The following is a 19,545-nucleotide window of genomic DNA, read 5'->3' on the forward strand; positions in this document are numbered from 1 at the left end:
TTTTGTTCTTTTTTCGTCGTTGTTGTTGTTGCCTTATATATATTTTATCTCTGTTCCTTTTTATTAACCAAATTGCATAGTGTTCCTTGTATTTCTGCCCCTCCCCTCTACAATGCTTCTGTAAGCCCTGAGGGTAAAATAAATAAATAAATAAATAAACAAACGGAATACATCTCTTCAGATCGAAACTAGCGAGATTTACGCACTTCGTTTTACAGGTCGTCGAGAGTAGACGAGAGTAAGCTGTAACCTTTTTCTCTCAGAACTGCACGAAAACGCGCACTCCGGCTCAAATCAACGGGATACATCGTTTTAGATCGAAACTAGCGAGATTTACGCACTTCGATTTTACAAGTCGTCGACAGTGCACGAGAGTAAGCTGTAAACTTTTTCTCTCAGAACTGGGCGAAAAATTGTATTCAGGCTCAAAACAACGGGATACATCGTATTAGATCGAATCTAGCGAGATTTACGCACTTCGATTTTACAAGTAGTCGAAAGTAAGCTGTAAACTTTTTCTCTCAGAAATGCACGAAAACGTGTATTCCGGCTCAAAACAACGAGATACATCGTTTTAGATCGAAACTAGCGAGATTTACGCACTTCGATTTTACAAGTCGTCGAGAGTGCACGAGAGTAAGCTTTAAACACTTTCTCTCAGAACTGGACGAAGACATGTATTCCGGCTCAAAACAACGAGATACATCGTTTCAGATCGAAACTAGCGAGATTTACGCACTTCGATTTTACAAGTCGTGGGATGTGCACGAGAGTAAGCTGTAAACCTTTTCTCTCAGAACTGCACGAAAACGTGTATTCCGGCTCAAAACAACGGAATACATTGTTTTAGATCGAAAGTAGCGAGATTTGCGCACTTCGAGTATACAAGTCGTCGAGAGTGCACGAGAGTAAGCTGTAAACGTTTTCGCTCAGAACTGCACGAAAACGTGTATTCCGGCTCAAAACAACGCATACATCGTATTAGATCGAAACTAGCGAGATTTACGCACTTTGATTTTACAAGTAGTCGAAAGTAAGCTGTAAACTTTTTCTCTCAGAACTGCACGAGAACGTGTATTCCGGCTCAAAACAACGGGATACATCGTTTCAGATCGAAACTAGCGAGATTTACCCACTTCGATTTTACAAGTCAGGGGGAGTGCACGAGAGTAAGCTGTAAACGTTTTCTCTTAGAACTGCACAAAAAAGTATATTCCGGCTCAAAACAACGGGATACATCGTTTTAGATTGAAACAAGCGAGATTTACGCACTTCGATTTTACAAGTCGTCGAGTGTGCACGAGAGTAAGCTGTAAAGGGTTTCTCTCAGAACTGCACGAAAAAGTGTATTCCGGCTCAAAACAACGAGATACTTCGTTTTAGATCAAAACTTGCGAGATTTACGCACTTCGATTTTCCAAGTCGTCGAGAGTAAGCTGTTAACTTTTTCTCTCAGAACTGCACTAGAACGTGTATTCCGGCATAAAACAACGGGATACATCGTTTCAGATCGAAACTAGCGAGATTTACCCACTTCGATTTTAGAAGTTGTCGAGAGTGCACGAGAGTGCGTTGTCAACTTTTTCTCTCAGAACTGCACGAAAACGTGTATTCCGGCTCAAAACAACGAGATACATCGTTTCAGATTGAAACTAGCGAGATTTGCGCACTTCGATTTTTTTAGTCGTCGAGAGTGCACGAGAGTAAGCTGGAAACTTTTTCTCTCAGAACTGCACGAAAACGTGTATTCCGGCTCAAAACAACGGGATACATTGTTTTAGGTTGAAACTAGCGAGATTTACGGACTTCGATTTCACAAGTCGTCGAGAGTGCACGTGATTAAGCTGTAATCGTTTTCTCTCAAACATGCACGAAAACATGTATTCCGGCTCAAAACAACAGGATACATCGTTTCAGATCGAAACTAGCGAGATTTACGCACTTTGATTTTACAAGTCCTCAAGAGTGCACGAGAGTAAGCGTTAAACGTTTTCTCTCAGAACTGCACGAAAACGTGTATTCCGGCTCAAAACAACGGGATACATCGCTTTAGGTTGAATTTAGCGAGATTTACGGACTTCGATTTCACAAGTACTCGAGAGTGCACGAGAGTAAGCTGTAATCGTTTTCTCTCAAACATGCACGAAAACATGTATTCCGGCTCAAAACAACAGGTTACATCGTTTCAGATCGAAACTAGCGAGATTTACGCACATCGATTTTACAAGTCGTCGAGAGTGCACGAGAGTAAGCTGTAAACTTTTTCTCTCAGAACTGCACGAAAACGTGTATTCTAGCTCAAAACAACGGGATACATCGTATTTGATTGAATCTAGCGAGATTTACGCACTTCGATTTTACAAGTAGTCGAAAGTAAGCTGTAAACTTTTTCTCTCAGAAATGCACACAAACGTGTATTCCGGCTCAAAACAACGAGATACATCGTTTTAGATCGAAACTAGCGAGATTTACGCACTTCGATTTTACAAGTCGTCGAGAGTGCACGAGAGTAAGCTTTAAACACTTTCTCTCAGAACTGGACGAAGACGTGTATTCCGGCTCAAAACAACGAGATACATCGTTTCAGATCGAAACTAGCGAGATTTACGCACTTCGATTTTACAAGTCGTGGGATGTGCACGAGAGTAAGCTGTAAACTTTTTCTCTCAGAACTGCACGAAAACGTGTATTCCGGCTCAAAACAACGGAATACATTGTTTTAGATCGAAAGTAGCGAGATTTGCGCACTTCGAATATACAAGTCGTCGAGAGTGCACGAGAGTAAGCTGTAAACGTTTTCGCTCAGAACTGCACGAAAACGTGTATTCCGGCTCAAAACAACGCATACATCGTATTACATCGAAACTAGCGAGATTTACGCACTTCGATTTTACAAGTAGTCGAAAGTAAGCTGTAAACTTTTTCTCTCAGAACAGCACGAGAACGTGTATTCCGGCTCAAAACAACGGGATACATCGTTTCAGATCGAAACTAGCGAGATTTACCCACTTCGATTTTACAAGTCAGGGGGAGTGCACGAGAGTAAGCTGTAAACGTTTTCTTTTAGAACTGCAAAAAAAGTATATTCCGGCTCAAAACAACGGGATACATCGTTTTAGATTGAAACAAGCGAGATTTACGCACTTCGATTTTACAAGTCGTCGAGAGTGCACGAGAGTAAGCTGTAAAGGGTTTCTCTCAGAACTGCACGAAAAAGTGTATTCCGGCTCAAAACAAAGCGATACATCGTTTCAGATCAAAACTTGCGAGATTTACGCACTTCGATTTTCCAAGTCGTCGAGAGTAAGCTGTAAACTTTTTCTCTCAGAACTGCACGAAAACGTGTATTCCGGCTCAAAACAAAGCGATACATCGTTTCAGATCAAAACTAGCGAGATTTACCCACTTCGATTTTGCAAGTCGTCGAGAGTGAAGGAGAGTATGCTGCAAACTTTTTCTCTCAGATCTTCGCGAAAAATTGAATTCCGGCTCAAACCAACGGGATACATCGTTTCAGATCGAAACGAGCGAGATTTACGCACGTCGATTTTACAAGTCATCGAGAGTGCACGAGAGTAAGCTGTAAACGTTTTCTCTCAAAACTGCACGAAAAAGGGTATTCCGGCTCAAAACAACGAGATACATTGTTTTAGATCGAAACTTGCGAGGTTTATGCACTTTGATTTCACAAGTCGTCGAGAGTAAGCGTAAACTTTTTCTCTCAGAACTGCACGAGAACGCGTATTCCGGCTCAAAACAACGGGATGCATCGTTTCAGATCGAAACTAGCGAGATATACGCCCTTCGATTTTACAAGTCGTCGAGAGTGCACGAGAGTGCGTTGTAAACTTTTTGTCTCAGAACTGCACGAAAACGTGTATTCCGGCTCAAAACAACGAGATACATCGTTTCAGATCGAAACTAGCGAGATTTACGCACTTCGATTTTCCAAGTCGTCGAGAGTGCACGAGAGTAAGTTGTAATCGTTTTCTTTCAAACATGCACGAAAACATGTATTCCGGCTCAAAACAACAGGATACATCGTTTCAGATCGAAACTAGCGAGGTTTACGCACATCGATTTTACAAGTCGTCGAGAGTGCACGAGAGTAAGCTGTAAACTTTTTCTCTCAGAACTGCACGAAAACGTTTATTCTAGCTCAAAACAACGCATACATCGTATAAGATCGAAACTAGCCAGATTTACGCACTTCGATTTTACAAGTAGTCGAGAGTAAGCTGTAAACTTTTTCTCTCAGAACTGCACGAGAACGTGTATTCCGGCTCAAAACAACGGGATACATCGTTTCAGATCGAAACTAGCGAGATTTACCCACTTCGATTTTACAAGTCAGGGGGAGTGCACGAGAGTAAGCTGTAAACGTTTTCTCTTAGAACTGCACAAAAAAGTATATTCCGGCTCAAAACAACGGGATACATCGTTTCAGATCGAAACTAGCGAGATTTACCCACTTCGATTTTACAAGTCAGGGGGAGTGCACGAGAGTAAGCTGTAAACGTTTTCTCTTAGAACTGCACAAAAAAGTATATTCCTGCTCAAAACAACGGGATACATCGTTTTAGATCAGAACTAGCGAGATTTACGCACTTCGATTTTACAAGTCGTCGAGAGTGCACGAGAGTAGGTTGTAAACGTTTTCTCCCAGAAATGCACGAAAACGTGTATTCTGGCTCAAAACAAAGGGATACATCGTTTTAGGTTGAAACTAGCGAGATTTTCGGACTTCGATTTCACAAGTCGTCGAGAGTGCACGAGAGTAAGCTGTAATTGTTTTCTCTCAAACCTGCACGAAAACATGTATTCCGGCTCATAACAACAGGATACATCGCTTCAGATCGAAACTAGCGAGATTTACGAACTTCGATTTTACAAGTCGTCGAGAGTGCACGAGAGTAAGATGTAAACTTTTTCTCTCAGATCTGCACGAAGATGTGTTTTCCGGCTCAAAACAACTGGATACATCGTATTAGATTGAAACTAGCGAGATTTACGCACTTCGATTTTACAAGCCTTTGAGAGTGCAGGAGAGTAAGCTGTAAACTTTATCTCTCAGAATTGCACGAAAACGTGTATTCCGGCTCAAAACAACGGAATACATCGTTTCAGATCGAAACTTGCGAATTTACGCACTTCGATTTTACAAGTCGTGGGAAGTGCCCGAGAGTAAGCTGTAAACACTTTCAGAACTGGACGAAGACGTGTATTTCGGCTCAAAACAACGAGATACATCGTTTCAGATCGAAACTAGCGAGATTTACGCACTTCGATTTTACGAGTCGTGGGGAGTGCACGAGAGTAAGCTGTAAACCTTTTCTCTCAGAACTGCACGAAAACGTGTATTCTGGCTCAAAACAACAGAATACATCGCTTCATATCGAAACTAGCGAGATTTACGCACTTCGTTTTACAGGTCGTCGAGAGTTGACGAGAGTAAGCTGTAACCTTTTTCTCTCAGAACTTCACGAAAACGCGCATTCCGGCTCAAATCAACGGGATACATCGTTTTAGATCGAAACTAGCGAGATTTACGCACTTCGGTTTTACAAGTCGTCGAGAGTAAGCTGTAATCTTTTTCTCTCAGAACTGCACGAAAACGTGTATTCCAGCTCAAAACAAGGGGATACATCGTTTCATATCGAAACGAGCGAGATTTACGCACTTCGATTTCACAAGTCGTCGAGAGTGCACGAGAGTAAGCTGTAAACTTTTTCTCTCAGAACTGCACGAAAACGTGTATTCTGGCTCAAAGCAACGGAATACATCGTTTTAGATTGAAACTTGCGAGGTTTATGCACTTTGATTTCACAACTCGTCGAGAGTAAGCTGTTAACTTTTTCTCTCAGAACTGCACTAGAACGTGTATTCCGGCATAAAACAACGGGATACATCGTTTCAGATCGAAACTAGCGAGATTTATCCACTTCGATTTTAGAAGTTGTCGAGAGTGCACGAGAGTGCGTTGTCAACTTTTTCTCTCAGAACTGCACGAAAACGTGTATTCCGGCTCAAAACAACGAGATACATCGTTTCAGGTCGAAACTAGCGAGATTTACGCACTTCGATTTTACGAGTCGTGGGGAGTGCACGAGAGTAAGCTGTAAACCTTTTCTCTCAGAACTGCACGAAAACGTGTATTCTGGCTCAAAACAACAGAATACATCGCTTCATATCGAAACTAGCGAGATTTACGCACTTCGTTTTACAGGTCGTCGAGAGTTGACGAGAGTAAGCTGTAACCTTTTTCTCTCAGAACTTCACGAAAACGCGCATTCCGGCTCAAATCAACGGGATACATCGTTTTAGATCGAAACTAGCGAGATTTACGCACTTCGATTTTACAAGTCGTCGATAGTAAGCTGTAATCTTTTTCTCTCAGAACTGCACGAAAACGTGTATTCCAGCTCAAAACAAGGGGATACATCGTTTCATATCGAAACGAGCGAGATTTACGCACTTCGATTTCACAAGTCGTCGAGAGTGCACGAGAGTAAGCTGTAAACTTTTTCTCTCAGAACTGCACGAAAACGTGTATTCTGGCTCAAAACAACGGAATACATCGTTTTAGATTGAAACTTGCGAGGTTTATGCACTTTGATTTCACAACTCGTCGAGAGTAAGCTGTTAACTTTTTCTCTCAGAACTGCACTTGAACGTGTATTCCGGCATAAAACAAAGGGATACATCGTTTCAGATCGAAACTAGCGAGATTTACCCACTTCGATTTTAGAAGTTGTCGAGAGTGCACGAGAGTGCGTTGTCAACTTTTTCTCTCAGAACTGCACGAAAACGTGTATTCCGGCTCAAAACAACGAGATACATCGTTTCAGGTCGAAACTAGCGAGATTTACGCACTTCGATTTTTTTAGTCGTCGAGAGTGCACGAGAGTAAGCTGGAAACTTTTTCTCTCAAACATGCACGAAAACATGTATTCCGGCTCAACACAACAGGATACAACGTTTCAGATCGAAACTAGCGAGATTTACGCACTTCGATTTTACAAGTCGTCGAGAGTGCACGAGAGAAAGCTGTAAACACTTTCAGAACTGCACGAAGACGTGTATTCCGGCTCAAAACAACGAGATAAATCGTTTCAGATCGAAATTAGCGAGATTTACGCACTTCGATTTTCCAAGTCGTCGAGAGTAAGCTGTAAACGTTTTCTCTCAGAACTGCACGAAAACGTGTATTCCGGCTCAAAACAAGGGGATACATCGTTTCAGATCGAAACTAGCGAGATTTACACACTTCGATTTTGCAAGTCGTCGAAATTGCACGATAGTAAGCTGTAAACTTTTTCTTTCAGAACTGCGCGAAAAATTGTATTCCGGCTCAAAACAACGGGATACATCGTTTCAGATCGAAACGAGCGAGATTTACGCACTTCGATTTCACAAGTCGTCGAGAGTGCACGAGAGTAAGCTGTAAACTTTTTCTCTCAGAACTGCACGAAAACGTGTATTCTGGCTCAAAACAACGGGATACATCGTTTTTGATTGAAACTTGCGAGGTTTATGCACTTTGATTTCTCAAGTCGCCGAGAGTAAGCTGTTAACATTTTCTCTCAGAACTGCACTAGAACGTGTATTCCGGCATAAAACAACGGGATACATCGTTTCAGATCGAAACTAGCGAGATTTACCCACTTCGATTTTAGAAGTTGTCGAGAGTGCACGAGAGTGCGTTGTCCACTTTTTCTCTCAGAACTGCACGAAAACGTGTATTCCGGCTCAAAACAACGAGATACATCGTTTCAGATCGAAACTAGCGAGATTTGCGCACTTCGATTTTTTTAGTCGTCGAGAGTGCACGAGAGTAAGCTGGAAACTTTTTCTCTCAGAACTGCACGAAAACGTGTATTCCGGCTCAAAACAACGGGATACATTGTTTTAGGTTGAAACTAGCGAGATTTACGGACTTCGATTTCACAAGTCGTCGAGAGTGCACGAGATTAAGCTGTAATTGTTTTCTCTCAAACATGCACGAAAACATGTATTCCGGCTCAAAACAACAGGATACATCGTTTCAGATCGAAACTAGCGAGATTTACGCACTCTGATTTTACAAGTCCTCGAGAGTGCACGAGAGTAAGCGTTAAACGTTTTCTCTCTGAACTGCACGAGAACGCGTATTCCGGCTCAAAACAACGGGATACATCGTTTCAGATAGAAACTAGCGAGATTTACGCCCTTCGATTTTACAAGTCGTCGAGAGTGCACGAGAGTGCGTTGTAAACTTTTTGTCTCAGAACTGCACGAAAACATGTATTCCGGCTCAAAACAACAGGATACAACGTTTCAGATCGAAACTAGCGAGATTTACGCACTTCGATTTTACAAGTCGTCGAGAGTGCACGAGAGTAAGCTGTAAATTTTTCTCTCAGAACTGCACGAAAACGTGTATTCCGGCTCAAAACAACGAGATACTTCATTTTAGATCAAAACTTGCGAGATTTACGCACTTCGATTTTCCAAGTCGTCGAGAGTAAGCTGTAAACGTTTTCTCTCAGAACTGCACGAAAACGTGTATTCCGGCTCAAAACAAGGGGATACATTGTTTCAGATCGAAACTAGCGAGATTTACACACTTCGATTTTGCAAGTCGTCGAAATTGCACGATAGTAAGCTGTAAACTTTTTCTTTCAGAACTGCGCGAAAAATTGTATTCCGGCTCAAAACAACGGGATACATCGTTTCAGATCGAAACGAGCGAGATTTACGCACTTCGATTTCACAAGTCGTCGAGAGTGCACGAGAGTAAGCTGTAAACTTTTTTTTTCAGAACTGCGCGAAAAATTGTATTCCGGCTCAAAACAACGGGATACATCGTTTCATATCGAAACGAGCGAGATTTACACACTTCGATTTCACAAGTCGTCGAGAGTGCACGAGAGTAAGCTGTAAACTTTTTCTCTCAGAACTGCACGAAAACGTGTATTCTGGCTCAAAACAACGAGATACATCGTTTCAGGTCGAAACTAGCGAGATTAACGCACTTCGATTTTTTTAGTCGTCGAGAGTGCACGAGAGTAAGCTGGAAACTTTTTCTCTCAAACATGCACGAAAACATGTATTCCGGCTCAAAACAACAGGATACAACGTTTCAGATCGAAACTAGCGAGATTTACGCACTTCGATTTTACAAGTCGTCGAGAGTGCACGAGAGTAAGCTGTAAACTTTTTCTCTCAGAACTGCACGAAAACGTGTATTCCGGCTCAAAACAACGAGATACTTCATTTTAGATCAAAAATTGCGAGATTTACGCACTTCGATTTTCCAAGTCGTCGAGAGTAAGCTGTAAACGTTTTCTCTCAGAACTGCACGAAAACGTGTATTCCGGCTCAAAACAAGGGGATACATGGTTTCAGATCGAAACTAGCGAGATTTACACACTTCGATTTTGCAAGTCGTCGAAATTGCACGATAGTAAGCTGTAAACTTTTTCTTTCAGAACTGCACGAAAACGTGTATTCTGGCTCAAAACAACGGGATACATCGTTTTAGATTGAAACTTGCGAGGTTTATGCACTTTGATTTCACAAGTCGCCGAGAGTAAGCTGTTAACTTTTTCTCTCAGAACTGCACTAGAACGTGCATTCCGGCATAAAACAACGGGATACATCGTTTCAGATCGAAACTAGCGAGATTTACCCACTTCGATTTTAGAAGTTGTCGAGAGTGCACGAGAGTGCGTTGTCCACTTTTCTCTCAGAACTGCACGAAAACGTGTATTCCGGCTCAAAACAACGAGATACATCGTTTCAGATCGAAACTAGCGAGATTTGCGCACTTCGATTTTTTTAGTCGTCGAGAGTGCACGAGAGTAAGCTGGAAACTTTTTCTCTCAGAACTGCACGAAAACGTGTATTCCGGCTCAAAACAACGGGATACATTGTTTTAGGTTGAAACTAACGAGATTTACGGACTTCGATTTCACAAGTCCTCGAGAGTGCACGAGAGTAAGCGTTAAACGTTTTCTCTCAGAACTGCACGAGAACGCGTATTCCGGCTCAAAACAACGGGATACATCGTTTCAGATAGAAACTAGCGAGATTTACGCCCTTCGATTTTACAAGTCGTCGAGAGTGCACGAGAGTGCGTTGTAAACTTTTTGTCTCAGAACTGCACGAAAACGTGTATTCCGGCTCAAAACAACGAGATACATCGTTTCAGATCGAAACTAGCCAGATTTACGCACTTCGATTTTCCAAGTCGTGGGATGTGCACGAGAGTAAGCTGTAATCGTTTTCTCTCAAACATGCACGAAAACATGTATTCCGGCTCAAAACAACAGGATACAACGTTTCAGATCGAAACTAGCGAGATTTACGCACTTCGATTTTACAAGTCGTCGAGAGTGCACGAGAGTAAGCTGTAAATTTTTCTCTCAGAACTGCACGAAAACGTGTATTCCGGCTCAAAACAACGAGATACTTCATTTTAGATCAAAACTTGCGAGATTTACGCACTTCGATTTTCCAAGTCGTCGAGAGTAAGCTGTAAACGTTTTCTCTCAGAACTGCACGAAAACATGTATTCCGGCTCAAAACAAGGGGATACATTGTTTCAGATCGAAACTAGCGAGATTTACACACTTCGATTTTGCAAGTCGTCGAAATTGCACGATAGTAAGCTGTAAACTTTTTCTTTCAGAACTGCGCGAAAAATTGTATTCCGGCTCAAAACAACGGGATACATCGTTTCAGATCGAAACGAGCGAGATTTACGCACTTCGATTTCACAAGTCGTCGAGAGTGCACGAGAGTAAGCTGTAAACTTTTTCTTTCAGAACTGCGCGAAAAATTGTATTCCGGCTCAAAACAACGGGATACATCGTTTCAGATCGAAACGAGCGAGATTTACGCACTTCGATTTCACAAGTCGTCGAGAGTGCACGAGAGTAAGCTGTAAACTTTTTCTCTCAGAACTGCACGAAAACGTGTATTCTGGCTCAAAACAACGGGATACATCGTTTTAGATTGAAACTTGCGAGGTTTATGCACTTTGATTTCACAAGTCGTCGAGAATAAGCTGTTAACTTTTTCTCTCAGAACTGCACTAGAACGTGTATTCCGGCATAAAACAACGGGATACATCGTTTCAGATCGAAACTAGCGAGATTTACCCACTTCGATTTTAGAAGTTGTCGAGAGTGCACGAGAGTGCGTTGTCAACTTTTTCTCTCAGAACTGCACGAAAACATGTATTCCGGCTCAAAACAACGAGATACATCGTTTCAGATCGAAACTAGCGAGATTTGCGCACTTCGATTTTTTTAGTCGTCGAGAGTGCACGAGAGTAAGCTGGAAACTTTTTCTCTCAGAACTGCACGAAAACGTGTATTCCGGCTCAAAACAACGGGATACATTGTTTTAGGTTGAAACTAGCGAGATTTACGGACTTCGATTTCACAAGTCGTCGAGAGTGCACGAGATTAAGTTGTAATCGTTTTCTCTCAAACATGCACGAAAACATGTATTCCGGCTCAAAACAACAGGATACATCGTTTCAGATCGAAACTAGCGAGATTTACGCACATCGATTTTACAAGTCGTCGAGAGTGCACGAGAGTAAGTTGTAAACTTTTTCTCTCAGAACTGCAGGAAAACGTGTATTCTAGCTCAAAACAACGGGATACATCGTATTAGATCGAATCTAGCGAGATTTACGCACTTCGATTTTACAAGTAGTCGAAAGTAAGCTGTAAACTTTTTCTCTCAGAAATGCACGAAAACGTGTATTCCGGCTCAAAACAACAAGATACATCGTTTTAGATCGAAACTAGCGAGATTTACGCACTTCGATTTTACAAGTCGTCGAGAGTGCACGAGAGTAAGCTTTAAACACTTTCTCTCAGAACTGGACGAAGACGTGTATTCCGGCTCAAAACAACGAGATACATCGTTTCAGATCGAAACTAGCGAGATTTACGCACTTCGATTTTACAAGTCGTGGGATGTGCACGAGAGTAAGCTGTAAACCTTTTCTCTCAGAACTGCACGAAAACGTGTATTCCGGCTCAAAACATCGGAATACATTGTTTTAGATCGAAAGTAGCGAGATTTGCGCACTTCGAGTATACAAGTCGTCGAGAGTGCACGGGAGTAAGCTGTAAACGTTTTCTCTTAGAACTGCACAAAAAAGTATATTCCGGCTCAAAACAACGGGATACATCGTTTAATATTGAAACAAGCGAGATTTACGCACTTCGATTTTACAAGTCGTCGAGAGTGCACGAGAGTAAGCTGTAAAGGGTTTCTCTCAGAACTGCACGAAAAAGTGTATTCCGGCTCAAAACAACGAGATACTTCGTTTTAGATCAAAACTTGCGAGATTTACGCACTTCGATTTTCCAAGTCGTCGAGGGTAAGCTGTAAACTTTTTCTCTCAGAACTGCACGAAAACGTGTATTCCGGCTCAAAACAAAGCGATACATCGTTTCAGATCAAAACTAGCGAGATTTACCCACTTCGATTGTGCAAGTCATCGAGAGTGCACGAGAGTGCGTTGTAAACTTTTTGTCTCAGAACTGCACGAAAACGTGTATTCCGGCTCAAAACAACGAGATACATCGTTTCAGAACGAAACTAGCGAGATTTACGCACTTCGATTTTCCAAGTCGTGGGATGTGCACGAGAGTAAGCTGTAATCGTTTTCTCTCAAACATGCACGAAAACATGTATTCCGGCTCAAAACAACAGGATACAACGTTTCAGATCGAAACTAGCGAGATTTGCGCACTTCGATTTTACAAGTCGTCGAGAGTGCACGAGAGTAAGCTGTAAACTTTTTCTCTCAGAACTGCACGAAAACGTGTATTCCGGCTCAAAACAACGAGATACTTCATTTTAGATCAAAACTTGCGAGATTTACGCACTTCGATTTTCCAAGTCGTCGAGAGTAAGCTGTAAACGTTTTCTCTCAGAACTGCACGAAAACGTGTATTTCGGCTCAAAACAAGGGGATACATCGTTTCAGATCGAAAATAGCGAGATTTACACACTTAGATTTTGCAAGTCGTCGAAATTGCACGATAGTAAGCTGTAAACTTTTTCTTTCAGAACTGCGCGAAAAATTGTATTCCGGCTCAAAACAACGGGATACATCGTTTCAGATCAAAACGAGCGAGATTTACGCACTTCGATTTCACAAGTCGTCGAGAGTGCACGAGAGTAAGCTGCAAACTTTTTCTCTCAGAACTGCACGAAAACGTGTATTCTGGCTCAAAACAACGGGATACATCGTTTTAGATTGAAACTTGCGAGGTTTATGCACTTTGATTTCACAAGTCGTCGAGAGTAAGCTGTTAACTTTTTCTCTCAGAACTGCACTACAACGTGTATTCCGGCATAAAACAACGGGATACATCGTTTCAGATCGAAACTAGCGAGATTTACCCACTTCGATTTTAGAAGTTGTCGAGAGTGCACGAGAGTGCGTTGTCAACTTTTTCTCTCAGAACTGCACGAAAACGTGTATTCCGGCTCAAAACAACGAGATACATCGTTTCAGATCGAAACTAGCGAGATTTGCGCACTTCGATTTTTTTAGTCGTCGAGAGTGCACGAGAGTAAGCTGGAGAATTTTTCTCTCAGAACTGCACGAAAACGTGTATTCCGGCTCAAAACAACGGGATACATTGTTTTAGGTTGAAACTAGCGAGATTTACGGACTTCGATTTCACAAGTCGTCGAGAGTGCACGAGATTAAGCTGTAATCGTTTTCTCTCAAACATGCACGAAAACATGTATTCCGGCTCAAAACAACAGGATACATCGTTTCAGATCGAAACTAGCGAGATTTACGCACTTTGATTTTACAAGTCCTCGAGAGTGCACGAGAGTAAGCGTTAAACGTTTTCTCTCAGAACTGCACGAAAACGTGTATTCCGGCTCAAAACAATGGGATACATCGTTTTAGGTTGAATTTAGCGAGATTTACGGACTTCGATTTCACAAGTCGTCGAGAGTGCACGAGAGTAAGCTGTAATCGCTTTCTCTCAAACATGCACGAAAACATGTATTCCGGCTCAAAACAACAGGTTACATCGTTTCAGATGGAAACTAGCGAGATTTACGCACATCGATTTTACAAGTCGTCGAGAGTGCACGAGAGTAAGCTGTAAACTTTTTCTCTCAGAACTGCACGAAAACGTGTATTCAACTCAAAACAACGGGATACATCGTATTAGATCGAATCTAGCGTGATTTACGCTCTTCGATTTTACAAGTAGTCGAAAGTAAGCTGTAAACTTTTTCTCTCAGAAATGCACGAAAACGTGTATTCCGGCTCAAAACAACGAGATACATCGTTTTAGATCGAAACTAGCGAGATTTACGCACTTCGATTTTACAAGTCGTGGGATGTGCACGAGAGTAAGCTGTAAACCTTTTCTCTCAGAACTGCACGAAAACGTGTATTCCGGCTCAAAACAACGGAATACATTGTTTTAGATCGAAAGTAGCGAGATTTGCGCACTTCGAGTATACAAGTCGTCGAGAGTGCACGAGAGTAAGCTGTAAACGTTTTCGCTCAGAACTGCACGAAAACGTGTATTCCGGCTCAAAACAACGCATACATCGTATTAGATCGAAACTAGCGAGATTTACGCACTTCGATTTTACAAGTAGTCGAAAGTAAGCTGTAAACTTTTTCTCTCAGAACTGCACGAGAACGTGTATTCCGGCTCAAAACAACGGGATACATCGTTTCAGATCGAAACTAGCGAGATTTACCCACTTCGATTTTACAAGTCAGGGGGAGTGCACGAGAGTAAGCTGTAAACGTTTTCTCTTAGAACTGCACAAAAAAGTATATTCCGGCTCAAAACAACGGGATACATAGTTTTAGATTGAAACAAGCGAGATTTACGCACTTCGATTTTACAAGTCGTCGAGAGTGCACGAGAGTTAGCTGTAAAGGTTTTCTCTCAGAACTGCACGAAAAAGTGTATTCCGGCTCAAAACAACGAGATACATCGTTTTAGATAGAAACTTGCGAGGTTTATGCACTTCGATTTCACAGGTAGTCGAGAGTAAGCTGTAACCTTTTTCTCTCAGAACTGCACGAGAACGTGTACTCCGGCTCAAAACAACGGGATACATCGTTTCAGATCGAAACTAGCGAGATTTACCCACTTCGATTTTACAAGTCAGGGGGAGTGCACGAGAGTAAGCTGTAAACGTTTTCTCTTAGAACTGCACAAAAAAGTATATTCCGGCTCAAAACAACGGGATACATCGTTTCAGATCGAAACTAGCGAGATTTACGCCCTTCGATTTTACAAGTCGTCGAGAGTGCACGAGAGTGCGTTGTAAACTTTTTGTCTCAGAACTGCACGAAAACGTGTATTCCGGCTCAAAACAACGAGATACATCGTTTCAGATCGAAACTAGCGAGATTTACGCACTTCGATTTTCCAAGTCGTCGAGAGTGCACGAGAGTAAGCTGTAATCGTTTTCTCTCAAACATGCACGAAAACATGTATTCCGGCTCAAAACAACAGGATACATCGTTTCAGATCGAAACTAGCGAGATTTACGCACTTCGATTTTACAAGTCCTGGAGAGTGCGCGAGAGTTAGCTGTAAACTTTATTCTCAGAACTGCACGAAAACGTGTATTCCGGCTCAAAACAACGGGATACATCGTTTTAGGATGAAACTAGCGAGATTTACGGACTTCGATTTCACAAGTCGTCGAGAGTGCACGCGAGTAAGCTGTAATAGTTTTCTCTCAAACATGCACGAAAACATGTATTCCGGCTCAAAACAACAGGATACATCGTTTCAGATCGAAACTAGCGAGATTTACGCACTTCGATTTTACAAGTCCTCGAGAGTGCACGAGAGTAAGCTGTAAACGTTTTCTCTCAGAACTGCACGAAAACGTGTATTCCGGCTCAAAACAACGGGACACATCGTTTTAGGTTGAATCTAGCGAGATTTACGGACTTCGGTTTCACAAGTCGTCGAGAGTGCACGAGAGTAAGCTGTAATCGTTTTCTCTCAAACATGCACGAAAACACGTATTCTGGCTCAAAACAACAGGATACATCGTTTCAGATCGAAACTAGCGAGATTTACGCACATCGATTTTACAAGTCGTCGAGAGTGCACGAGAGTAAGCTGTAAACTTTTTCTCTCAGAACTGCACGAAAACGTTTATTCTAGCTCAAAACAACGCATACATCGTATAAGATCGAAACTAGCGAGATTTACGCACTTCGATTTTACAAGTAGTCGAGAGTAAGCTGTAAACTTTTTCTCTCAGAACTGCACGAGAACGTGTATTCCGGCTCAAAACAAAGAGATACATCGTTTTAGATGGAAACTTGCGAGGTTTATGCACTTCAATTTCACAGGTAGTCGAGAGTAAGCTGTAAACGTTTTCTCTCAGAACTGCACGAGAACGTGTATTCCGGCTCAAAACAACGGGATACATCGTTTCAGATCGAAACTAGCGAGATTTACCCACTTCGATTTTACAAGTCAGGGGGAGTGCACGACAGTAAGCTGTAAACGTTTTCTCTTAGAACTGCACAAAAAAGTATATTCCGGCTCAAAACAACGGGATACATCGTTTCAGATCGAAACCAGCGAGATTTACCCACTTCGATTTTACAAGTCAGAGGGAGTGCACGAGAGTAAGCTGTAAACGTTTTCTCTTAGAACTGCACAAAAAATATATTCCTGCTCAAAACAACGGGATACATCGTTTTAGATTGAAACTAGCGAGATTTACGCACTTCGATTTTACAAGTCGTCGAGAGTCCACGAGAGTAAGCTTTAAACACTTTCTCTCAGAACTGGACGAAGACGTGTATTCCGGCTCAAAACAACGAGATACATCGTTTCAGATCGAAACTAGCGAGATTTACGCACTTCGATTTTACAAGTCGTGGGATGTGCACGAGAGTAAGCTGTAAACCTTTTCTCTCAGAACTGCACGAAAACGTGTATTCCGGCTCAAAACAACGGAATACATTGTTTTAGATCGAAAGTAGCGAGATTTGCGCACTTCGAGTATACAAGTCGTCGAGAGTGCACGAGAGTAAGCTGTAAACGTTTTCGCTCAGAACTGCACGAAAACGTGTATTCCGGCTCAAAACAACGCATACATCGTATTAGATCGAAACTAGCGAGATTTACGCACTTCGATTTTACAAGTAGTCGAAAGTAAGCTGTAAACTTTTTCTCTCAGAACTGCACGAGAACGTGTATTCCGGCTCAAAACAACGGGATACATCGTTTCAGATCGAAACTAGCGAGATTTACCCACTTCGATTTTACAAGTCAGGGGGAGTGCACGAGAGTAAGCTGTAAACGTTTTCTCTTAGAACTGCACAAAAAAGTATATTCCGGCTCAAAACAACGGGATACATAGTTTTAGATTGAAACAAGCGAGATTTACGCACTTCGATTTTACAAGTCGTCGAGAGTGCACGAGAGTTAGCTGTAAAGGTTTTCTCTCAGAACTGCACGAAAAAGTGTATTCCGGCTCAAAACAACGAGATACATCGTTTTAGATAGAAACTTGCGAGGTTTATGCACTTCGATTTCACAGGTAGTCGAGAGTAAGCTGTAACATTTTTCTCTCAGAACTGCACGAGAACGTGTACTCCGGCTCAAAACAACGGGATACATCGTTTCAGATCGAAACTAGCGAGATTTACCCACTTCGATTTTACAAGTCAGGGGGAGTGCACGAGAGTAAGCTGTAAACGTTTTCTCTTAGAACTGCACAAAAAAGTATATTCCGGCTCAAAACAACGGGATACATCGTTTCAGATCGAAACTAGCGAGATTTACGCCCTTCGATTTTACAAGTCGTCGAGAGTGCACGAGAGTGCGTTGTAAACTTTTTGTCTCAGAACTGCACGAAAACGTGTATTCCGGCTCAAAACAACGAGATACATCGTTTCAGATCGAAACTAGCGAGATTTACGCACTTCGATTTTCCAAGTCGTCGAGAGTGCACGAGAGTAAGCTGTAATCGTTTTCTCTCAAACATGCACGAAAACATGTATTCCGGCTCAAAACAACAGGATACATCGTTTCAGATCGAAACTAGCGAGATTTACGCACTTCGATTTTACAAGTCCTGGAGAGTGCGCGAGAGTTAGCTGTAAACTTTATTCTCAGAACTGCACGAAAACGTGTATTCCGGCTCAAAACAACGGGATACATCGTTTTAGGATGAAACTAGCGAGATTTACGGACTTCGATTTCACAAGTCGTCGAGAGTGCACGCGAGTAAGCTGTAATAGTTTTCTCTCAAACATGCACGAAAACATGTATTCCGGCTCAAAACAACAGGATACATCGTTTCAGATCGAAACTAGCGAGATTTACGCACTTCGATTTTACAAGTCCTCGAGAGTGCACGAGAGTAAGCTGTAAACGTTTTCTCTCAGAACTGCACGAAAACGTGTATTCCGGCTCAAAACAACGGGACACATCGTTTTAGGTTGAATCTAGCGAGATTTACGGACTTCGGTTTCACAAGTCGTCGAGAGTGCACGAGAGTAAGCTGTAATCGTTTTCTCTCAAACATGCACGAAAACACGTATTCTGGCTCAAAACAACAGGATACATCGTTTCAGATCGAAACTAGCGAGATTTACGCACATCGATTTTAGAAGTTGTCGAGAGTGCACGAGAGTGCGTTGTCAACTTTTTCTCTCAGAACTGCACGAAAACGTGTATTCCGGCTCAAAACAACGAGATACATCGTTTCAGATCGAAACTAGCGAGATTTGCGCACTTCGATTTTTTTAGTCGTCGAGAGTGCACGAGAGTAAGCTGGAGAATTTTTCTCTCAGAACTGCACGAAAACGTGTATTCCGGCTCAAAACAACGGGATACATTGTTTTAGGTTGAAACTAGCGAGATTTACGGACTTCGATTTCACAAGTCGTCGAGAGTGCACGAGATTAAGCTGTAATCGTTTTCTCTCAAACATGCACGAAAACATGTATTCCGGCTCAAAACAACAGGATACATCGTTTCAGATCGAAACTAGCGAGATTTACGCACTTTGATTTTACAAGTCCTCGAGAGTGCACGAGAGTAAGCGTTAAACGTTTTCTCTCAGAACTGCACGAAAACGTGTATTCCGGCTCAAAACAATGGGATACATCGTTTTAGGTTGAATTTAGCGAGATTTACGGACTTCGATTTCACAAGTCGTCGAGAGTGCACGAGAGTAAGCTGTAATCGCTTTCTCTCAAACATGCACGAAAACATGTATTCCGGCTCAAAACAACAGGTTACATCGTTTCAGATGGAAACTAGCGAGATTTACGCACATCGATTTTACAAGTCGTCGAGAGTGCACGAGAGTAAGCTGTAAACTTTTTCTCTCAGAACTGCACGAAAACGTGTATTCAACTCAAAACAACGGGATACATCGTATTAGATCGAATCTAGCGTGATTTACGCTCTTCGATTTTACAAGTAGTCGAAAGTAAGCTGTAAACTTTTTCTCTCAGAAATGCACGAAAACGTGTATTCCGGCTCAAAACAA

This window comes from Amblyomma americanum, chromosome 8, assembly GCF_052857255.1.
Source record: "Amblyomma americanum isolate KBUSLIRL-KWMA chromosome 8, ASM5285725v1, whole genome shotgun sequence".
NCBI lineage: Eukaryota > Metazoa > Arthropoda > Arachnida > Ixodida > Ixodidae > Amblyomma > Amblyomma americanum.